We start from the raw sequence: 25576 nt of genomic DNA on the forward strand, positions 1-25576 counted from the left end.
AGATAAAGTCTACCTTTTTCTTTATGGACCTCTGGTCAAAACCAGAGGTCACCCTTCCAACCAGAGCAGTGTAAGGAAAGAAGGCCTTCTAGGTCACCCATACCCTTTTGTGCTGTCTCCACCAAACTCTACCTTTGGATGCTTGCTGACACAAAGCCCTATTAATTCACAGTTGAAGGAATTTAGGGAACCACATTTCTTAGAAGCCTTTACTAGATACACTTTATCATTCCTAATCTAAAGCACCTTTCTTCCCACTAAAGTCCCCTGCTACTTAAAAACCAGGACTGCCTGAGGACAGATGTGTCCCTACAAAGCACAGAACATAAACTTCCTGTCCATCCCATGACTGACGAGTCACATTATCTGGGGTGACAGTCAAACACAGAGAAATTAAGCGCTTTCACAGCTTGGAGAACAGAATGAAAAGGCAGAAATGTGAAAGAATGAAGGGCTGAAAATATTTGCTCCTCAGAAGGATTGATTTTTAAATCCTCTGCTTCACACATATGAGGCAGCAGAAGGAAATCTTGCATACCCAGATGTATGTTTCAGCCAGCAGGAATGGGCTCAATAAATCCAATAAACACGAAACTGTTGAGGACAGGTAGACGTAATTCTTTTTCCAGCTCCAATCTGCTAATTGATAAAGTACACGACTGTTCGCAGTTCATTTTTCTCACCCATTTAACAAGAATTACAGCTACACATTCTTATAAAATTCCTCAGCAGCTGTAGACTACAGGAGAAGGGGACAAAGGGAAGGAAACAATGCCTTCCAGCTTCATAAACAAATTAGAGCTGGGAGAAGATGTAATTCAGTACTGGCTGTTATTTTTGCCAGCTCTTTAGACAGGATCTAAATCTGTTACAGAAGTGGATGAAACGTACATCCTTTTGCTATGCCCACCTCCCCTCAGCAGCTTCCATCCCACCCCTAGGTCTGGTAGTTCACAGCGCAGGCTCTGTTTGAGGACATCCTTGATGGGAATAAACAGATCTTGCAGCAATCACGTTTGGGTTAATTGCTGCTATTGTACTCAAGCACAACGTTGACCTGAAGTGCCCACTGTGCTTTCCTTTGAAGCTATGCCCACTTAGAATTCAAATGAGAGCATCTCCTATTGATGATTCACCAGCAGATAAGCAGAAGACCAAAGGTACTAAATGGGTTCCTCAGACATAATCACATTTTCTAAAGCGAGCACTGAGAAAGCATAAAGATGAGACTAGCTTTCAGTAACAGTACAGAAAGATGTATTTGTGTAAAATGTTTTCAAAGGATTAATTTTTCAGAACAAACAAGGATTGATACAACAGAAGGCAACTGCAATACATACATGTATAATTGTTCATGCTAAGCACAAACAGAAACAAGGAGACAAAGTCACAGAAAGACTCCAACACAAGTTTATAAGGAGCTTTTACATAGCAGGGGGACGTGTTTGAGATAAACAGTGAAGTTGATGAACAGTAAGCCACCTCTCTATACTTACAGCAATGTCAAATCTAATGCACAGAGGCAACACCACAGCAGCAATCCACAGAAAACCACAACAGCCATGGGTCCCAGCAAAGACCCCACACCTCAAGGGACACAAGGCTAAGCGTGCTCTGAAGCTTACCACTAACCCCGTTTGCCTATCCAACATTCTTCAGCAGTGGCAGTCACTGAAGTAGTCTATCTACCTGTTAAAGTACACAGACAGCAACAGGAGAACCAAAATCTGTTTCCAGGAAGATATGTTACAAAAAGAAACAAAACCAGCAGTAAAAAAATTAAAAAAAAAAATAATAAAAAAAATCCCCAATGAGCCCTGTTGAGTATCAGTCTCCCTGCATAGATGTTAACAGGCAATAACAAAGAATTTTAATTCCCACAGGCTTCATATGTTCAAACCTAATCAAATATATTTACAGCAACATAAGGAATGAGAAGGGGGGAAAAAAAAAACCCACCCTGTGTTGTGACAGACATCCACAACACTCTCTTGGTCAGGCTAACAGCTGGATAGCTAGCAAAGAAACGAGATGGGAGGCAGCCCAGCTTGTTATCCTGCAGCAAAGCTGCTGTAATTTAGCAGGCACTGAGACAAATCAGCAAGATTTACTTGAGACACCTGAGACACCCCAGATACTTTGTGGCAAAGAAGGAAGAAAAATCCTGATTTCTTGGTGATGAATGGAAGGGGGTAAGAGTGGGGCAAACACCTGCAGACATGAGCAGCTCTGCAGTCACCAGCCCTTCATACCTTTTGTGGGAGCCACAAATTAATCCACAAGGAGCTCACATGCAGGAGCAGTGGATACAACCAGAGCTCTCTAGCTCTGAAGTAAACTGTAAATGACTAATTAAAGGCCAAATAGTATTACCATTACTCATGTTGCCTGGTATGTTCTGCTGTGAGTGGTCCCTTTGGCTTCAATTAGTTGCTATCCTGATGGGTGCTGACTAAATAGCAGGTAAATGCCCAGTCTTGGCAAGTTGAGAAATACTGCCTTTTTGAGAAAGTTTTCTTACCGAATGCCTTGTTGCTTTGCAGCTCATTACCCCACCTGAGATGAGCAATTCAGGACTCTGAAAGGTCTCAGTACTACACTTCTTGTTTGAGAAGTCTGCTTTTTCCTGGAGACAAATGCTGTGAGCCACACCTGCATGAGTCCTCAGCAGGACCTAGAGGAGCAGCTGGCTTGGGCACATCCTCAACAGAGAGGCTCTGAAGTTCATGGAGTGCCATCCCTCACCTCCTGCAAGTTGCCCCCACTGCCACCAGGCTTTGGTGGTTGAATTATGGCCTGGGGGAGCACACTGGAGAAAACATTTTTGATGTTTCAATTTTAAAGAGAGACAGGGAGATGCTGCAATGTCAATTACAGCAGAGCTTGTGTGCTCAGAAACCTCCCAAAGAGGGATTTTAGAGCTGCTCTCATCTTGCATACGCCCTCCGCACAGGGCTATGTGTGTGTCAAACAGTCCAAAACAAAAATACCCCAAATATATATAACCCCCCAGCAAGAAAAAAAGTCATAAGAATCAGCTGTTATTTTTCATTTCATAGCTTTTTAGAAGCTCAGTAGAAGTTTGTGGGGTATTTGTTTTTAAATGGCTTCTTGTAGCACGTTAAAGACACCAGATGCCTTGTATTTATTACACAGCCATCCCAGCTTGCATGGGAACAAGACATTATTTTGTGTGAAGTTTTTCTTCTAATATCTCTATTTATATACAGCACTGATCTTGCTCCATAACAAGACCAGATTGACATTATGTTCTGGAAAGCTTCATGTCTTTCAATTTCAGGAAAAATAGGACCAATTTCTTATAAGTTTTTCCTCCTCCTCCACCCCCTCCTCAACAGAAAAAGAGGTTTTCCTATGAACCCTGTGAGCACAGGCTAACTGAGGGTCATCGGGAGAGCAAGCTTGGGGGCAACAACATTACAGAAAAAGTTGAAGCCTTTGATGAGAAGTTCCCTTTGTTTATCTGTAACTTTAAGCTGTATCAATTGCTCAAACTGCTTTTGTCACCTCAGCTGACTTTGCTGAGCAAAGAGGACTTGCTCAGCACCAGAGTGCCTGGAAAGATCCCAAAAGCCCCTGCAAAAGATCCAGGCAACATCTCCAACACCAGAAAAAGCAAAGTGTGCTCCCAGTAACACCTGCAAGGATCAGCATGGACCGGATGGTCATGCACAGCTTGTTGTCTTATTTCCACCTCCTCTGCTGGGCTTACCTGACAGTTAGGTAGAGGATTTATCTCCCTTGTGGTAAATAGGGAAGTTACATGGGTGCTCAAATTACAGAAGTTTTAAATATCTCATGAGCTTTTTCCAGCTTGAGTCTTAACCAGTTGTCAGCAAAGAAGCAGGTGCCTCCATTGGCAAACACAGGGGGAGAAGGAAAAGGGAAAAGCACAAAAGACAGCCCAAAAGTAGTAAAAGGAAAACAGGCTTTGCATTCCACATGCCATCTTCAGGTCTTAACTGGTTGCACCACTTGAGGCCAGGCTGGCTATGAACTGGAGACAGCAGCCCAGATCACCTTGGAGCCAGTGACTTTTTAGTTTATTTGTGTGTTTTTAATGACAGCAGTCAAAAGAGCTGCTGGTGTAGATCTAGAAGTCATGTTAGTGACACCAGCTGGGTTGAGGGAACAGCTAATATATTTGTGTGTAGGTACATCTACAAGAAATCAGCAGAAGCTTTTGATTTTTTGAAGATTTTGAATGAAGGAGGGGAAATACATGAGTTATTCAAAGCATGAACCAGGCACTTCCTGAGCAGTCAGTTATGGAAATAAATCATCTTATTTTGATCCTCAGCCATTTATAATCACAAAGAAAAATGGAAGTCTTGTTACCTTTGAAGCCTGTAACCATTTAATCACTCCAAACCTCATCATTCTACAAAAACCCAACTGACTGGCTCCTTTCCTCAGCTGGTCTTTCCCCAAACCCTGAATGTTGATCTACGCACACATGCTCAGTTCAAAGCAGTAAGGCCTGAACAACCCCAGTAACAACCAAGCATCCTCCTTACTCTCATAAGACTTCAGATGACCCAGGTAGGCTCATGAAACAAGACAAACATAAAAGAGATTTTCCTAATTAAATGAAGGCCATCAAAAGTAATCTAAGTTCTTAAAGAAATGTTACAGTGTTTATAAAGGGAAGATGATGCTGTTCAAACTGCTCCTGAGAGGACCATACAAGCAACAAGTTTTCAGCATCTAGAGTATGTTTGTCTACTAGATACTTAGCAATATATCTATGTACACTTATTAAAAGTGAAAACATACACAAACCTTGGCAGTGGAGATACCCGCTGTGGATTTAACACATACTGCTCCCAAGTCTATTTATTTTCTCACATGCCTAGAGCACTCCCAACAAAGCCCAGAAGGCTTCAAACAAAACCTTCTAGGGTGCAATACCACTGCCACAGGCAGAGGTAGAAAATAAATGACTTCAGGTGCTTTGGGAACATTAGTAGTGCTGCAGGCAGAGAGGCAGGCCATGGAAAATAAATACAGCTAAGCAGTGGGAAGTAGATTACTTTTGCTCCTTTAGGCCTCCCACAGGGGAAGTGAATGGCAAATACAAGGCTAGAAAGGACTCCCAGAGTTACCAACACCCCCATTTTCCAACGTAGGAAGTTAGACCCTCTCCTTTTAAATTCTTCAGCTGACCCTGCTAACATTATGAAAAGAAAACAGCAAGCTCCAATGAAGTCCTGCACCACTACCACCACCCATGCCTCAGCTGGCAGAGAACAGCCACCTCCAGCTTGGGACAACTTGGTCAGCAGAAGAAGATGACCTCAGGTAAAGACCCCCTTGATTTACAAAGATAACACAAAGGGTCATCTGATCCTTTGACTAACTTGTACACAGCTAGACTATGACTTGACTATGACAGCTAGACAATGACTAGCTTGAACACAGCAAGCAGGCAAACACCAGCCATGCAGTGAGTATAATGCAAACCATAATACAAGACTCACATGAAGGGGTGACACGTGATTAACTTTTGCCAGACAGGCCAGGGCTAGCACAGAGCCAGGTACACACCAAAACATATAAACACATACCTCTGTTATAAATGACAATACAACTCAATCTGAATTTAGTAATATTTATATGTATTTATATTATATATCTATATAATTATAAATACATAATATATGTATATGTGTTTATAAATATATGAATGTATTTATATATTCATAAATATTCATTTAAAATTATCTTTTAGAATCTTTACTAAAACATTTCCATGCCTTAATGGCTGGAGAACAAGAAACCCCAGACGGCATGGCATCTCCTGAATCACCCTTCTTTGTTCCCTCTAAACTCTTTTACATTCCTGATGGCCTCATCTTTAAGAGTCTGATGTTATCATCAACCATGGGGCTTGTCGATGCCCATGGCCACACTCCCACATTTCCCCCTTCTTTAGTAATATCAACCATCTTCTTGACATGAGTTATTACTCCATATATCACAATCCCACCTCTTATTTTGAATCTCATTAATTCGTGTCTTGGCTTCAAATTTGGCCAAGGCCAATTGAACCATAAGAGAGACTCTGTCTTCTTGAGGACTTTCCACTGGGATTGTGGTAAACTGCATTCCTTGGATTATTATTCTCCGTACAAGGAGTGTAATACAAGAAATTAAGCACGGGATTGTTAGTAGTCCCAAAATCTTTTCCCTTTCCTCCAGCTGCAATTGCATATTGGGTTTCTTTCCTCTGCTTTAACTCACATGGATTATAAATAGTAAAGTTCACTGGATTACAGTCTCTTGAACTTTATTCCAGTCTCTTTCTTTATTTCTCCCTTTTTAAGATAGGCCTTTAATCCAGTGCACAAACTAGATTCCTTCTGCCATGTACCCCAACATACACAGCTCCAGCCTCCAGGCGCACACCCACAGAAATAATGACTTTTATTGACTTCTCCACCACTACTGATACATGGAAAACACCGTGTCAACCTCGTTCTATTTTTTGGACATATATATTTTTACCTCTACCAAAGGTGGCACTCCCCCTGTGGGGTTTTGGGGTCCCCAAATACAAGTTTTAATATACATAAAGTTAGCATTCAAAGGGTAGCTATGCCTGATATACTTCAAGATCTTTTAAGGTTAACTTTCAGATCTCCAGGAGTAGACTCAACCTTCCAATTTCCAGTTATGGAACCCTTTTCTCCTGACCCATCCTGGAACCTTCAAAGAAGTTCCAAATTCCTGGAACCCTCAAAGAGGTTCTGAATCCCTGGCTGTGCCTGTGTCTAGAGGTATCTTGCAAGTGGTTAACCCACCCACGAATTCTTAGCTTCGGAACTAAGTTCTGTTTCAGTCACACCCTTACACACAGTCACACAACTGAATCCCACCCCAACTGAATGGTATACTCACAAATCCTCTTCATTTGGGTCTTCACACGCAGAATTACGGGTCACAGAGGGAGAGCTCTTGGTTCTTTACTTGCCTCTTATGTTCGAAATCGGGTTGGACTCTAGCACCACTTTCCACAAGGGTCACTATGTGGGGCACCTCCCTTTACTGGTCGCAAATCCAAAGTCCAAGAAGATCACGTCGGGGTCATCAATTTGTTATACATGAAGATACAACTCAATCTGAATTTAGTAATATTTATAAAAGGCGAGTAAACAGTGCTGGGTGCGCAGGGAATCTATGTTCTACCAACACACACACACGAACATTGAACTTTCTAAATATACAGAACATTGCTTTTACATATTAAACCTGAGTACACCTATACATATGTACAATCAGAAAAGGTATAAATTGAAACATAAACATGGCAAAGTTTTCTGAATTCTGGCAAGCGTTTAACAAACAATCCTTTAAGTCTATTACTATTAATGTCCATGACTGGGGGAGCATAGTTAGAGTTCATAATCCCGGTTGAAGTGCTCTCCTATCTTCCATGACTTCATTAATTTCTCTCATATCATATAACAGTCTCCATTTTCCATTCCTTTTCTTGATTACAAACACCGGAGAATTCCAGGGCTAGTCATGGGAATAATAAGTCTCGCTTTAGGTTGTTAAGCAACTCGGCCTTCGGGCATTATGTATCCTATTCTTCCTGGATTGAAGGGAAACATTTCCATCTCCTTGTGAAGGCCAATAGGGCCTGGGTCAAAAGGCACGTCCAGGTCAACAGGGGGCAAAACAGCAGAGGGACCTGCAACGGCAGTAGTGGTGGTGGGGCTGCTGGTGTAGCAGAAGGATCAGTGGACAAGCCTGCAACTCCCTCACTATCTGACAAGCCACACGTGTCTGACTGTGGTCCCACAGGGCTCTTTAAGGCCTCAGAGATTGCTCGCCAGGTGCCGAGCAATCCCACTGCAACCTTGTCATTTCTAGTTGCAGAGTCCCACTCCTTGAACTCAATTTGGTCCCATATTTCAGGATCATAAACCATCTGATTGCTAATAAAGAGAATAAGCTGTAAGGTTACCAGGACAGTCTTTGTTGCTAAGGATGTATGATTCACCATAATGTGCATCTGCTTACCAGCAAGGGGCAGTTGTGTGCATGGGTCCACTTCTCTCAACTTGAGCTTCTTCCTAGCTCCAGTGCGCCTATTTCCAGTGACTTTCTGTACAAGTTTCTTTGAGCAGTTTGCTGAGTTTGGCCGAACCTGTCTTCATAAGGCAATCAATGTTCCTGTTCTTGTCCTGGTCCCTGTTCTGCTAGCCTGTCCCTATTCATTCCTTCTTTCTGCTTCTTTGTTGATGACATAACTTCATTAAATCGTGTTGCTTTTTTTTTTTTTTTTTTTTTTTGAGGACAGGTTCCCCTCTTATACCCTTCTCCCCACAGCAATCCTTTTCAAAAACAACTTTTCATTGGTCAAACAACTTTGCAAAGAAAAGCAACAGCAAACACCCAGCAATTTCTATGCCTTAATGGCTGGAGAACAAGCAACCCCAGATAGCATGGCATCTCCTGAATCACCCTTCTTTGTTCCCTCTAAACTGTTTGCATTCCTGGTGGCCTCATCCTTAAGAGCCTGATGTTATCATCAACCATGAGGCTTTCCAACCCCCATGGCCGCACTCCCACATTTTCCCCTCCTTTATTAACAACAACCATCTTCTTGACATGAATTATTACTCCATATATCACACCTGCAGCAACAGAAATCAGCCACCCATAAAGGCAGGCTCTGAAAGAGCTGAAATGGAGCTGCTAGGGCATAGGCAGGGATGGGGAAAGGCCATAGGTGTGACCCCTCAGGGACATTATGGGCTGTAAAGGCCTTGTCCTCACCTGGTGCTCCTCCTCTGGTGGCCGTGATCTTCAACCAGCAAGGCCCTAAATCTAGGTTCATGGCCTTTTAAAGTTAAACATCAGAGAAACTGCAATCTTCTGATGTGTCCCTGAAAACTGCCCTGTGTGTCCCTAGAGAGGTATTTGGAGGAGCAGGAGCTATGTTGACCACAAGCGCTGTTGGGAACCATTTTGTTTCCTCCATGAAAGCTGTATCCCTACAGTCTGCTTTCCTCAGGAATTAAAATTTAAGACCCCAAAACTGGCTTGGTACTTCTAACTGCTCTGACACTTAAAATCCTGTTTGTGAAACTTTTCCACCTATTTTTATTTTAAAAATTAAAAATATCTTAATGATATTGGAAATGTTTTCATTTCTTGTATGTATGTTCTCCCAAGTATTTCCAGCTCGTTGAATGTAAGGCACTTAAGAAATGTTAAACATTCAACATCAATGTTAATCTGTGCAACTGCCCCAAATCAAAGGCTCTATGCATTTGCTAAATACCACTAAATGAAGAAAAGCTTTTGAACAACTCTAGCACTATGAAAATTCATGAAGACAAATCTTCCTGCACTGACAGCCATCCTATGTACCTGTCTGCTCATCCAGCATTGTGCAGGGCCTTAAGTCTTCCCTCTCTTAAGGTTTTTTAAGTCAGGTAATCTCACAGGAAATTTAGCTATTAAAAAAAAAAGAAAAAAAAGAAAAAAAAAAAAGAAAAAGAAAAAGAGAGAGAACATTGTGCAAATATCCATCCCTCCAGGCCTTAAAAATATTCCCACATATACTTCAAAACCCAAGGAGAGGCCAAGAAGAAACAATTTGTTTTATTTTTTACATCTCATGCTACAACAGCTTTTGGAGCTGGCAGCATGTTCACAACTCAGGCAACAGCTGTGTTGCAGGCAAGAGAAAGACAAAAAGAAATGAATAACCTCCCCTTAACTTCTTCCTATGCTCCTAAAATCTGTGGATCATAGAACCAGTGGCTTCTCTATTAAAGTCACATATGATTTTTAGCCTTCTTAATGGAGACATTTCTGAAAGAACACTTTAAAAAGACACAAAAGAATTTTTAAAAGTAGCAGTTTGCATTATTAATGTTATATATGGAGTAGTAATTCGTGTCGAGAACATGGTTGATAGTACTAAAGAAGGGGAAAATGTGGGAGTGTGGCCATGGGGGTTGGAAAGCCTCGTGGTTGATGATAACATTAGACTCTTAATGATGAGGCCACCAGGAATGTAAAAGAGTTTAGAGGGAACAAAGAAGGGTGATTCAGGAGACTCCATGCAGTCTGGGGTTGCTTGCTCTCCAGCCATTAAGGCATAGAAATTGCTGGGTGTTTGCTGTTGTTGTTATATTCAAAGTTGTTTGACCAATGAAAAGTTGTTTTGAAAAGAACTGCTGTGGGGAGAAGGGTGTAAGAGGGGAGCCTTATAGATAAAAAAAGCCTCAAGATAAAAAAAGTCAACATGATGAAGTTATGTCATCAATAAAGAAGCTGAAAGAAGGAATGAAAAGGAACAGGCTGGCAGAATGGAGACCAGGATGGGAACAGGCACATTGATTGCCTCATGAAGATAGAGGTTCGGCCAAACTCAGCCAAACTGCTCAAAGAAACTTGTACAGAAAGTCGCTGGAAATAGGCACACCGGAGCTGGGAAGAAGCTCAAGATGAGAGAAGTGGAGCCGTGCACACAACTGCCTCTCGCTGGTAAGCAGTTGCGCATTATGGGGAATCATAGGTCCTTAGGAACAAAGACTGTCCTGGTAACCTTACAGCTTATTCTCCTTATTAACAATCGGACAGTTTATGATTCTGAAATAATGAGACCAAATTGAGTTCAAGGTGTGGGACTCTGCAACTAAAATGACAAGGTTGCAGTGGGATTGCTCGGCACCTGGTGAGCAATCTATGAGGCTTTAAAGAGCCATGTGGGACTACAATCAGACACGTGTGGCTTGCCAGACAGTGAGGGAGCTGTGGGCTCCTTTACTGATCCGACTGCTACACCATCACGCCCCCCCACTGCTACTGCCATCGAAGGCTTTTGCTGTTTCGCCCCCTGGTGACCTGCACACGCCTTTTGACCCAGGCCCTATTGGCCTTGAAAAGGAGATGGATATACTTTTCTTCAATTTGGGAAGAACGGTATACATAAGGCCCGAAGGCGGAGTTGCTTGACAACTTAAAGTGAGACATATTGTTCAAAAGGAATGGAAAATGGAGTCATGGAACTTAAAGGATTGTTTGTTACCTTTTCTGATTGCATAGGCATACTCAGGTTTAGTATGTAAAAGCCATGTTCTGTATACTTGTACACAAATGTATACTAATATGTATTTGTATGTTTGATGTTTGTGTGTGGGTGTTGGTGGAGCGTAGACTCCACGCATACCCAGTGCTGTTTACTTGCCTTTTATACCTTTTATAAATATCCTTTTGTAAATATTACTAAATTCAGATTGAGACTTCATTTATAACATTAACATGAATGAATTTTAAACCTCACAATTTACTTTTAACTTCTTTGCTTTTTCATTATTAACTTTCCCATATGCTCTACTCAACATAGCCCTATATAGAAATATGCTGAAGTTATTTAATATGAAGATTGAAAAGGCTTGGATAGCTAAGGCAAGTTCACATCCATCTGTCTTGTCTTTCTGACAACAAGGAATGAAAAGAACACCCTGGCATCTATTCTTATCTGAAGATCTGGGAGTAATTGTGGGTCTTGCAAGACTGAAGAGGGAATCATTAGGCATAATGCTAAGTCAGAAGAGTAGAAAGCAGTACAGTCTGTACTCCCAGGAGCTGTCTGAGCCATCTTTATGCAGAATAAGGTGCATCATCCTGTGCAACAGGATGGGCCTGAAAAATGAGGCTTTGCAAAGGAAAAGTGTTCAGTATGGAAAGCTTATTTGAGGTTACTGCTCTACTGGCAGCACCCAGAGGTCACCTGTTCTTGCTCCCTTATGGGCCCTGGCTCCAGCTGCCCAACACCAGTCAGAGGTGCTGGTTCAAAGGCTGGAAGGTCACACCAGCACAGAGGTACAAGCCCCAGGGTGAACCAGCTTGGGCACAATAGTATTAGTGCCCATGTCTTCCAGTTCAAAAGCTGCCCTCAGCTCTGGAGAAAATTTGGCTGCAAGCTGGGGCTTCCCACATGTGACACCACACAGCGTAGGCAGGTGTGGAGAGAGAACAGGTGGAAACTTGGCAGTGTATTGGCCTCCTGCCCAGTGGGGTCTGTGCTTCCTTCAGGTCTGATGGCCAGCTCTGTTGGAGACACCTGATGAACTGGCTTTTCATTTTGTTATGAGAAGGGGAGGAAATAGACAATTTAACAAAATTCTACTTTTAAAACTGCCTCTCCTTTGGAAGTAGAATATCTAGCAATCCAATTGATGTCTTTATTGAAATGCCAGATCATGCAGAATTCCTCTGCAGCAGCCAGAAATTGTTCGTTTCCTGCATCAGAGAAGGCTAAAAATCCTGTTATAAAAACCAAAAGTCATTTGTACTTATCAAAACAGAATTTATTAAAGCAAGTGGTCAAGCAGGCAAAACAGCACTGGGCGGCCAGGGAGTCTCTTTCTCCACCAACGGCGGGCCTTACCCCTGCCAGGGTCCCCTTTTATTGTCTAGTGGTCCCGGGTTGAGTGGCACATCCTGGTTTCTTCTGTGGTTGCGCAACCAGTTGCTACAGGGTCATCACGGGCTCTCTGGTGGTCACAGGGATGAAGGTCATAGTCTTCCTCTGCATTGCGGATTGATCATCCTTTCCTTATTTGGGCATTTCAGTTACTGCAATTGTTATCTTGCAGCAGGTAGTTATCATGATTGTCTGCTCAACAGGATGTGGCGGTTGAGATAATCAAGTTACAGAGGTTAAACAGCTTATCTGGTAACCTCCACCAGTTTGATAGACAAATTCTTTATACACTCTTTATTACAAACCCACCATATGGAAGCAGAAAGATGTTAAGGCATTTGCAGAATTAGCACAGAGGAGATATCTATGGTTCGTGATATTTCAAGGACTAACTGCAGCAGAACTGCAGCAAAAAAAGAAAGGGAAAAAAAAAAGGCATTAATATATATATATTGACAAGCTATCTAAACAGTGAAAAAATATATTATTTGGGAGGACTCTCACCATTGCTAAGGTTAGAATAAATACCTAAATAAAGATTTGATACTGGGTACTATGCCAAAATACAGCAAACATGAATTAGTGGTCATTCAGAATGGTACCCTGAAGATGTTAATTAGAAAGGGCTTTCAAGTAACAGAACACATTTTGCAGGAAGATGCATAGGAAAAAGATTAAGCCTTTGGTTTATCAAAACAGACCTGAGGTCTGAAGTCTTGAAGCTGCAACCTGACCACATTGCTTAATCCCACTACACTGGAGCTCCCTTGGAGAAAAAATGTGATCCAAGCCTTCCAAAACTGGAGAGCTTTTGAAGATCACTGTTACCAGAAATAAGATGCTATTGAGCTAAACTTGTAGCCTCAAATGAATCGCAGAGAAGAAGCATCAGCATTTTCTAGTCAGAGCAGAAGTGTTGTTTGCTTCACAAGGGGCTGACTCCAACCTGAAATACAATGCTGCCATTCTGCAAAACATGTTCCTCCCTTCAGTCCTGACATGACTGCAGCATTGTGATATTCAGATACTACAACACCTATTTTAAAAGAGAGTCCATTTGCTGGGATGTCATTTGACGAGCTGCACTCTGCTGTTGGGAAGGAATTAAAGAAAAATACATTGTAGACCTAAGTTCAGGCACTATGAAGATGCTACTGCTGTGGCAGTAATATGAAGGAAAACAGGGCAGAGGAAGAGAGCATCTCCTCTTAGGGGAAGAGCAGTCTCACTGATGAATGAGGTAAGACAATTAATAGGTAGAGGAGAGTAAAACAAAGGATGAAAACTAAAATCAAATTATTAATACAAGCAGTCCACACAGGTGACAAAAGCACAGATTATGGTATAAAGACCAAGGCAGGTAGGAAGGAAGGCAGAAAGCTAGCTTGCTTTTGGCATCACTTTAAGATGGGAGAAGAAAGAAGCCTAAATGTCTAGCTGGCATGCAGAGGGCTGCAGGAGGACTCACAAGCCATGAAGTCCAACCCAAGCATGTTGCATACAGTTAGCAGTAAGGATCCAACTTTTCACAATCTTTCCTGAGGACAAAAAACATTTGAACATCAGGAAACTCATACACATGTATGAACCATGCTGTGCCTGAGACATGGTCATCTCCCAAGGACAGGCTTTAGGAAGCTTACTGGGAAAGAGCAGAAAGTGTGATTTCAAAGCTGTCAACAGACCCTACAGTGGAGGACATGAAGCACAAATGCCCTTTAAACAATAATGGTGACATGCTCTGATCTGCTAATAACAAATGTAGACCAGAGACAAGAAAAAGACATTTTCTCAACACTGCAGGGGCACAAAGCTCTATAAATGTCATCAGATCAACAATGTGGGTTACAATGAAGCATGCACCTCAGTAAAGATGAAAAACAGAGGTATCATCAAAGGATAAAAAAAGTCACATATGAAACATAAAATTCACATACAAGTTTAATAGTGCTGTTTGAGCCAGATGCAGCTGTTCATTGGCCTTGGATTTTGTACTTAAGAGACACAAAAGCTAAAGAATTGTTTTGCCAGGTAAGCATCCTCACTAAGTAACCCTGATTAAGATATCGTATTATGACAGTATTCTGAAAGGATGAGCAATGCTGCAAACTTCGTGGTTCAAGGCTTCACAGTTGAATGAAACCATCTCTTACCAGCTGTCCACAGGCTCCATCAGCTCCACAGATACTGCATCGTACAGGTTAAAAATGTGTTTCAGTTAACAAATGCCTTTTTTATCTGCACCTACAAGAGTGCCTGGAAAGTTTATGAATGAGTTAATGTGTGCTAAATGATGCCCTCGTGCACAGAGATGAATGGAGAAAGCATGGAAAATGTACCAACAGTTGGAGAAACAGAAAATTAGACTGAAAGCTCTGAAATGCAATCCAAGGTGTATGACATGGAAATCAAAATGTCTACTCAAGAGGATCAGAAAACAGAGCAACACAGCACATGGGATGGGCTTGCAGAGAAACCACCAAGAGCCATCACAGTCATTGCAGGATTTCCTCACCACTGCCAGTGCAACAGAACCATCATACAGGTTGGTGACTTGTGACTGGACATGGACACCCACTGGTGCCAGAGCAGATTTAGGAAAAATAAATAAATAAACAAATAAAAGTCAACAGGGAAAGACATGAACAGAGACAATCTAGTTGGACTGTACAGAGTTTTGAAGCTGCTGATAAAAATCAGAAATAAAATCTGTATTGGTTTCACCTCCCCTCTAGCCTACACACAAATGTTTTTGTTTACAGCTCATTCTAACAGCATCAGGATGTTTGATTGAGCATTACTGTTTACAGCAAGGGAAGAGCATTAGCTAACAGGGAAATTGGAGGTTCTTTTTCAAACATGCTGTGACAAATTGTAGTAACCTATATTATATTTTTTATAGAGGGAACAACATGACCCCATTATGACAATACAGATGTTTACCCATTTTGCCTCATTTGCAGACACAAAAACTGTTTTCAATGTAACAGCATTTGTCTGGGTATGTTTTAGTCCACTGAAGCCAAAGCATACCAGATTTGTCAAATTCTTTGCAATTTGTACTGAACAGCCAACAAGATATGGAGAAAAAAAAAAAGTGTATATATATATATGTGTGTACATATATATATATGTGTGTATTCTGGTAAAGCAATGGGGCAAGTCATTAAGTTGGAAGTAACATCACAAATAAAAAGCATAAAGTAAACAGAGACAAATATCCTGTACATGAATTCTCATTTTCTGCCAGATAGTTACTGCAGACTTCTCCAAAGCACCTTTTAACAGAGGTAACTACTAATGCTAGAGATGCTGCGTATGTTGAGATACATAGAGCTAGGTATCCCAATTAGCTGTACCTCTCAGACATCCCTTTGCTGCAATAGGGAAACAATGCCAAAGGGACTCCGTTCTAGGCTCTCCTTTGCACTGGTGGTACCTGCAGTTTATCAAGGTAACGTATTGAATTTTCAGAGCAGTTCCTGGGTCCCCAGTTTTGTTCTTTTCTTGCTAGTCAGTTTACAGAGGCTGATTGCATTTACAGCTTTGATAAATTCTGTGCATTGAGGAGAGCACAAATTACATATTGCCTCAGCCCATGTGGGGATGGACAAAGCTGTTTTGGCATGTTGCTGTCTTACACCCTCTGGTTGGAGGTTCACATTTCCACCCTTCAGGTACCCTCCTTCCCAGATCATTGCATTAGAAATTCGCTTCTGGATCTATAATTACTTGCAGCCTGAATGTAATGAGAGGTATCTGCTCCAGGGGCTCTCAGACTGAACCTGTTTAGCCCACCCCAGTGACAATGGGGCAAGGTGGTACTGGTCTTATGTCAGCCCCTGCATAACCACCCTGGAGCCCACCGCAGAGAGCCTTCCATTCCCTTCTGACACCCTCTCTAAGGCAGATGAGGTCTAAGTGCTGCTGTTGTGCTCCTGCAGTAGCAAAACCCTCAGGAGGGTGTCAGGCAAACAGACACCAAAGTAATGGACAGGATGTCCATAGCCCGTCAGAGGGCTATGCAAGATGCTTGGGTGGTGTCCGGAGAGAGGCAACTTGGCTGAGGAGGCAATCTTAGGAAAACAAAGCTGTGTTTTAAAAAGATTTTTAAAAGCTCTCTTAAAAAGAAGGTGAAAGATCTGAGAAGTGGCGCAAACAAGCTGTAATGAGAAGCCTAGGTAAAACAGAAAAAAAAAAAAAGAAAAAGAAAAAAAAAAGATATCAGGGAACAGAGAGATTGTGTGAGCTCATTGGTGGCTGGTTTTCTTACCACACATGAGGCTCGCATGTTTCGTCAGTAGAGCCCCTACCCACAAGCAAGCACAAAGCAAACTGCCATAAACCCACTGTAGTGCTACTGTGTAACCTCATCACCTGTGCTTGGGTTAGAAGAGGCTTCATATTAAAAAAAAAAAAAAAAAAAAAAAAAAAAAAAAAGCAAGCAAAATGGTTTTGGCACAGCACACCAGTGCACTTACATGTATTGCCTGCAGCCAAAATGTCAAGCAAAGCTGTGATAGGCAACCTCTAAAATTACCTTGTTTTGAGATTTGGTTTCCTGAAAGGGACCCATGGTGCTCCGGAGGGGACAACATTTACAAGCAGTTTCGTCAGATATTTGCTAATATATATATATATATATATATATCATCTCATGCAACTGTCACATGCATGAGATCAAAAAGGTGAGCAGCAAACTGGCATCGAGGCCACTCGATGCAGCTGAGGGAGCCGCCAGGGCCTGGAAGCCCTCGCGAGAGAAGCTGAGGAGGTGTTGACAGAACCAGCAGCGTGAGCGGCGGGCCATTTAAAACGGGCATCACCGCCATTTTGCAGCCACTCACTGAGGCGATCGGCTCCGGGGCAGACACGTTCTGCAGCAGAACGGGGGATCGGGACAGGTGGGGCTTTTTGGAGGCAGCCGAGGGAGCCCCCAGGGCCCGGCAGCCCTCGCGAGGGAGGCTGACGAGGTGTAGGCGGAGCCAGCAGCGCCCCCTCCCCGGCCGTTCAAAGGCAGTTCTTGGGGAGTGCGGCGATGAGGGCAGCGTGCAGGGCGTGCATCCCTCCCTCCCTGCTCAGAAGAACAGCTGATCTACTGACTGCTTACCTATAGCTAAACCACCATGGTCTGCACTAGGCAGAAAGCTCTTTCTAGAAAGCCTGTGGCTACCCAGACTGAGTGCCTGCTCAAAAATGTAGCAGTTCAAGTTTCTGGATGCAAGGAGTGCCTGAGCCTGTTGCCACCCTCAGACGTCAGCAGAGACACCATGTGTGTGAGGTGTGAGCAGGAATGGAAATGGGTTCCTGCTCGGCATTGCAGGCAACCCCCCTCCCTACCGGCCTCACCTCCCCAGGTGCCCTTACACAACAGGTTTGAGGCCTTGGAGCTTGAGAGATTGGTAGGTGAGGATGAGGTGGAAAGTCCACCCAGGAGGATGCCTAGGGCAAGGAAATTGACTCCATGCCTCAGGCTGCCTCCACTAAGAAAAAAAAAAAAGAAGGAAAAAAAAAAGAGAGTGATCATAGTGATCATTGTACTGGGTCTGGCTGGGATGTTAACTTTCCCTTCAGCAGCCCATACAGTGCTGTGCTCTGCACTTGTAGCTAGAACAGCTGTGGTATCACACCAGCGTTGCTGCTGAGCAGGACTGGCACAGCATCAGGACTCTTTCTAACCCTCCTAGGGGGTGGACAAAAAAGTGAGAAAAGTAACATCACTAGGGCAGTTGACCTAAACCAACCAAAGGGATATTCCATACCATATGGTGTCACACTCAGCAATAAAAAGGTGGAAAAATGAAGAAGAGGGGAGGGGTGGGCTCTCGCTGTGAAAACATTGGTCCTCCTCCTGAACACTGCCTATATGCGATGAGGCCCTGCTTCAAGGACATGGTCAAGCATTGCTTGAATCTGTCTCAAAACAGTCTTGTGGCAGGTGGCAAGGTGTGGGGGAGGATATAGGCAGGTACCTATCACTGGTGTCTCCTCCAATTGTTTTGAACTTCACCCCTCAACAAGTGCAAAATCCTATGAATCTCATAGAATGTTTGAGAGTCGTATGTCCTGACCCTGATAATGCCAGAGAACGACAGCTTGCAGCATTGTGCTGGGTCCTGGCTTACTCCTATCAAACACTGTTTAACATCATCTAGCACCTTGAAGAGAGGGAGGAAGCCTCTGAGTCTGATGACCAGATAACACATGCTGTGGCTGACCCAGAGGACCAACCGACTATGGTATCAGTCACCCCACAGTCAAGTCAAAACAATGGAAACGGAAGTCAGTTTGTTTAGTAAGGGAAGAAGCCTCTCCTAAGAAGGAGGGAGAAGGGAAAAAGGCAGGCACCTCAAAAGCAGAACCATCGCAAAAACAGCAGGAAGAAGAGATGGAAATCATAAAAGAAACAGAAACCATCTGATCCCATCTGATCCCTGAGTGAGTTGTGATAAATATAAAAGGATTATGGTTGACACCCAGGTGAACACATCCTCACCTGGCTGCTTCGATGCTGGGACACTGGGGCCAATAGCCAACAATTAGAAGGCAATGAAGCCAAGCAGCTGGGATCCCTCTCTAGAGAGATGGTAATTGACAAAGGAACTGGGAGAGGGACACGGGTTCTCAGCCTCTGGAGGCAACTCCTGGCAGCTATGAAAGAAAGGTATCCCCATATGAAAGATACTGTATCTCAAATAGGCTAGTGGACCACTATGGATAAAGGTCTCCAGCATCTGCAGGAATCACCTGTGCTGGAGATGGTTTATAGTGATTTGGACAATGCCCAGACACCTCAAGATCCTGATGAAGTCCAGTGCACAACATCCATGTGGCGTAAATTGGTGCAGGGTGCACCATCATCACATGCCAGTACGTTGGCAGTAATTCAGTGGGATGAGGGGATGGGACCAACAGTGTATAATCTGTCCTGCCAGCTTCAAAAATATGAAGACAATCTCTCTGCTCCGCTATGGGCCTGTGCCTCAGCTGTGGAGAAACTGTCCGAAAGACTTCACCACCTTGTAGAACAAGCATATCCCTCCTCATTCAGACGGAGTGATATTTTAGCCACTAAGAATCAGTATTTTCCTGCTCAAAAGAGAGAGTACCCAAGACGCACACTACATGGCAGCTTGTGGTTTTATCTGCGTGACCATGGGGAAGATATGAGGAAATGGGATGGTGTACCTACTTCAACCCTAGCTGCTCAGGTACATGAACTGAAAGGAAATACAGCATCAAGAAGAGGGGCTCCTAAGAAAAACACTGCTCCAGTTTCTGTTGGGCAGTTCCCCAGAGGCAGTAGAAGAGCTGATGTTATTCTTGACCCTGATGAAAGCACCTCTGCTTCACATTTGCAAGAATTAAGTGGCAGACACTCCAACCAGAACTAGAGTGGCCCTGCCTCTGGCCAGGTAGAAGAGAGGGATAACCAGATTTATTGGACCGTGTGGATCCGATGGCCTGGCACATTGGAACCAAAAGAATACAAAGCTCTTGTGGACACTGGTGCACAATGTACCTTAATCTTACCTTGGTAGCTTAATCAGGCTACCAAGGGACAGACCTCATCTGTATCTCTGGAGTGACAGGGGGATCCCAACAACTAACTGTATTGGAAGCTGAAGTGAGTCTAACTGGGAATGAGTGGCAAAAGCATCCCATTGTGACTGGCCCAGAGGCTCCATGCATCCTTGGCATAGACTATCTCATGAGAAGGTACTTCAAGGATCCAAAAGGGTACCAGTGGGTGAAGGGAATGAGGACACAGACTACAGGATAGTCAAGAACTGGAGACCCTTTATTGTTCCTATCCAGATATTATATACCTTCTGACACGTGCTGCACATGGCTAGCATGCATGGTTACAGGCTTCTGATTGGTGCATTCCTTTTGATCACGCATAGCCCTCCATAGGCCCATCCGAGCCTAGCAACTTCTTATTGGTTCCCACTCCATCTTACACTGCCTGGTTACCATTCTACGCCCTTCTTCTTAACCCTTAGTGCACCGCCATATCAGTCAGCTCCAGTTTATCACCAAAGGGGTCACCCATAATTCCCCCTTTTTTTTGTTTCTACAAGCCAAATCATGCATAAGAAGCGATTAATCATGTTTTGCAAACAGTGCAACAGGCATGGTATAACTATTATAACTGCAACAAACGCGATAAGCAAAATAATCACACCTTTCACCAACTCCGTTAGCCACCCAGTTATTCTTAATCCCTTTAACCAAGACTCCAATCCCAGTAAGCTGTCGTTAGCTTATGAGACAACTCACTCAGTTTTTTACTGTTGACCAAAGCTGTAAGCTCATTATCTGATAATCTGGAATCCCAGCCAAGCAGGTCATGAACAGATTCTCTGCGCTGGCCATCGAGAGACACATGTGGTCCTGTCCCATCATGTTGGCGAGGGTGACCCAAATGTCTTGTCTGAGCTGGATTGAGACCCATGTGGCACCAAAACTGCAGAGGTGGAGGAAGGCGGTGGTCCCAGCCAAGGCTGCACACCACAGGCTGGCATCCATTGTGGTCTTTGTCCTGTGGAGACACAAGCGTACCCTCGTCCCCAAGTTACTAGCTGGCATGGTCCTTCCCACCCCCCGCTATCCAAGTTTCGCATCATAACCATCACCTTTCCTGTTTTAACTGATGTTAGTTCTGATTCCATTGTTTTGAAATGCTTGATAAGGGGTGGTACATCTTCATGTTGAAAAGGTAGCGTTAAATGATTAATAACATAGATTACTTTAGCTAACTTATTCTGTGGTGTCTCTCGAGTCTCCCTGTTTTTGTTTTGCTAGCAGGTCCTTTATTATGTGGTGGATTCGTTCTACTATGGCTTGTCCTGTGGGTGACCGTGGGATGCCTGTCTTGTGCATGATACCCCAAGTGTCCAAACGCTGTTGCAGAGTGGCAGGTCCATTATCTGTTTTTATTTCTTTTGGGATGCCAAGGGCAGCAAAGGCTGCATGAAAATGTGCTTGGACATGACACCTAGTCTCGCCTGCCATTGTCGTGGCCCAGACTGCGTGTGAAAAGGTGTCTATGGATATGTGAACATATTTTAACCTTCTGAATTCAGGAATGTAACATCAGTTTGCCAAATCTGGAGGGAGGAGAGGCCCCTAGGTTTGATGGTAATCAGTGGACCTGTCTGCTGTTGACAACCTGGGCAGGTTTGGACTATGAGTTTTGCCTCTCCTATAGGGATGGCAAATTGTCTGGACAATACTTTCACTGCCTGGTGAAATAATCGGTGTGACAAACGAGCCTGAGATAGTGCATTTGGTACTAGGACTTGCAATGCTACGTTAGCTAGCTGGTCGGCTCAGGCATTCCCCTTACACCCGGTAAAATGGTGTGACTCCAAATATGAATTATGCAGCATGGATGGGTACATTGCTCAACAAGGAATAGCATTTCCTTGAATGCTGCAAATAATCTTTCATTCTGAATGTTCCTAATTTGAGATTAATTCATTTTAACACTCCCACCACATGTTGTGAATCTGACACAATATTCACTGGGAGCCGATGCCATTGTTTAAATGCCAATATTAGTGCATGTAATTCTACTATTTGTGGGGAGCCTTGAATGTTTTCCATTATGTGATTCCACTGGTTCCCTTGTTCCCATGTACCTACAGCTTTTCTATTCACCCCAACCCATCAGTGAATACAGTTTTTCCATGGACAGAGTGCCATCTATATAGGGGTTTAACCTCAAGTTGTGCATTGTTATAAAAGGTGAACATTTTATGAGATGGGAGGTGTATATCTAATTGGCCATCAAAGCCCGAAAGGGCTGCTTGCAGCTCAATGCTATTCTGGAGGCACCAGTCAAGGTAGTTCTTTAGCTATCAGAATAACAATGCTTTTTGGTTCCTCTCCAGCTACCTCTATGATACGTTCTCTGCCCTTCTTAATTAAGGCTGCAAACATTTCAATGCGAGTTGCAAAGGTCTTAGTAGGTTGATGAGGTAAGAACAGCCATTCTAGTAACAATAGCTTCAAATTTCTAGTAACAATAGGATTCGATGTGGCGGAATCCCATTGCGCGATGATAGCTAAAGGTTGCGGATTCTGGTTGCATATGCAGAACTGAATGGGTAAATTTTCCATGTGTCGTTGGCATTGTTGGGCTGAAATTTTTTCCTCAACGTTGCTTAAAGCTACTCTGGCCGCATTAATCATCTTTTGGGGTGCATTAATGTCCATGTGCCCCTTCAAAAGTTCAAACAATGGTGCTAAGATTTTATTATCAATGCCACAGAGTGTTCATATCCAATTTATATTTCCTCTAAGCTTCTGAACATCATTTGGCATGTGGATTTCTGCTGTGATGGCTACATTTTGGGGTTGAATACTCTCCTGTAATTATCTTCCAGCCTAAGTATTTCCAAGGTGACTCCATCTGAATTTTTTCTGGCACAATTTGTAACCCTCTTTTTTGCAACTTCTGCTGTAGAACAGGCAGCACTTCTCGCGCTAAGCTCTTGGATGAGCTGGAGAACAATATATCATCCATATAGTGATAAATGTACACATGAGGGAATTGCCTTCACACAGGGTGCAAAGCATATAGTTGGGGAATTTTTCATCCGTTGGGGTAGGACAGTCCAATGACATCTGTCCATGGGTTCACTCCTTTTGATTTTCGGGACTGAAAAGGCAAATCAGGGAGCGTCTTCAGAGTGAAGTGGTATAGTGAAAAAACAATCCTTCAAGTCAGTAATTAGTATATTCCAATTTTGAGGGAGCATAGTAGGTGAAGGCAATCTGGGCTGGAGAGCTCCCATGTTTTCCATGACGTTGTTTATCTGGTGCAGGTCATGGAATAGTCGCCATTTCCCACTTTTCTTTTTGATCACAAATATTGGTGAGTTCCAAGGACTAGTTGTGTGGGTGATATGTCCTAATTCCAATTGCTCTCTAATAGGTTCTTGGAGTGCAGTGACCTCTTCTGCTGAAAGCGGCCATTGATCCACCCACACTGGCTTCTCAGTTTTCCAGGTGAGTTTCATGAGTGGTCACTCGTCAACGGCCACTATCGAAAATTTTCCAGAAAGCTCAGGGTGAAATTGACCTGCCCCCTCACATCTCTTACCAGGAGGCTGACAGGTATTGGGGCAGCATATGGCCAAACGTGGTATGCTGAGCCTTTGTGAGTCTTAATGGTAAGCATATATTTTCGCTTGCTTGTTGTTTAATACTTGTAAATGATGGTTCAACTTTTCCTACTTCCAGTAATTTCAACATTGCCTGGAGAGCCAGAGACGCAGACTGCCGCAAAATGGCATCACTGAGCCTAGCCTGCAATCTCAGGTCCAGCAACGGCTCAATCCCCATTAGTTGCGGGATCCTGGCTCCCATAAAAGGGTCACCAGGCTGTCTTTCCAAATTTTGTAAGGTGGCTGTTTCTCAGCCTTCTCTCCACTTTTGTTCCCACAGCAACTTTTGTGTTGGGGTTAAAATCATTGCAGCAATCTGGCAACAGTCATAGGGCACTAACAATTGACCAGTAAGGACGTTCTCTAACAGTGTCTGAGTAAATGGTGCATGCAACCTGTATGTACTTACCATCTTTCAGAATTCTTTAATTAAATCCCATTGAAAAGCGTGATACTCATTCCGACCATTGGCACACACTTGTACCAGGAAAGCTATTCCTACTGGGTCCCCGTTCTTGAATGCTTCCTGGCATACCTGCTCCCATTGCTCCTGTGGATCAAAAACTTGAGCTCCCAGGGACGCGTTGTTAAGGGGGGGACAATGTGGGAGCCAAGGGGGCTCGCAGAGTAGGGCTTAGCAGTGTGGGTCCATGACCCTCCTCTTGATTGTCCCCCAAATCTATTACATTGTCCTGCTCTGGTGGCTTATCAGACTCCGATCCCAGAGTTGTCACGATTGCCCGGGCGGCGGCGCTCTGTACCTTCTTCTCTGCCTGCCACGCTTTTAAAATCTCCACTACTAGGCACCACGTGGTCAAAACTTCAGCAGCGGTCATATCACCACTTGATGCTGCCTCCCACACTTTCTCCCCTGCTTGTTCCTAAGTCTTTACATCGAATACAGCTGAGGCCATCAAGGAGACCCTTTGATTTTGCAAAAACGTCAATAGTAGCTTTATCTTAAATGGGTTATATTTTACACCCCTTTTTATTAATAGATGCATTAATTTTAGTATAGCCTCTTCTTCTACTGAAAGATTTGCTCCCATTGTGAATACCCAGCCGCTCACCTGTCCTTCAGGCAATGTCCCAAGGTTGAAGCTGCAGTCTGACTGCGTGCTTGATTCATTCGGCTGGGTTCCCTCCGAACACTCGTGCAGCGTTGCTCTACCCCTTATCACATCAGGGTCACCATTTGAAGAGAATGAGGACACGGACTACAGGATAGTCAAGACCTAGAGACCCTTTATTGTTCCAATCCAGATATTATATAGCTTCTGACCCAGCTACACGTGCTGCACATGGCTAGCACGCATGGTTACGGACTTCTGATTGGTGCATTCCTTTTGGTCAGGCATAGCCCTCTATAGGCCCATCCGAGCCTAGCAACTTCTTATTGGTTCCCACTCCCTCTAATTCCGCTGGTTAGGACTCTATGCCCTTCTTCTTAACCCTTAGTGCACCGCCGTATCAATCAGCTCCAGTTTATTACTGAACAGGTCATCCATAGGTGGGCTTTTGGCATAGCTCCTTTGAGCACAGAGAAGATTAGGCAGCTGTCTACCATGCCTGGCCTTTCAGAAGACCCTTCTGTTGTAGGATTGCTGAAGGCTGAAGAACAACAGGTACCAGTTGCTACCAGAACGGTGCACCAATGGCAATATCGCACCAACCAAGACTCCCTGTTCCCCATCCATGAATTGGTTCATTGGCTGGAGAGTCAAGGAGTGAATGCAAGAGTCGCTCACCCTTTAATAGTCCTATATGGCCAGTGTGAAAGTCTAATGGAGAGTGGAGGCTAACAGTGGACTATTGCAGCCTGAACGAAGTCACGCCACCACTGAGTGCTGCAGTGCTGGACATCTAGAACTTCAGTACAAACTAGAGTCAAAGGCAGCCAAGTGGTACACCACAATTGATATTG

This window comes from Aythya fuligula, chromosome 2 (genome assembly GCF_009819795.1).
Source record: "Aythya fuligula isolate bAytFul2 chromosome 2, bAytFul2.pri, whole genome shotgun sequence".
In the NCBI taxonomy this organism is placed as follows: domain Eukaryota; kingdom Metazoa; phylum Chordata; class Aves; order Anseriformes; family Anatidae; genus Aythya; species Aythya fuligula.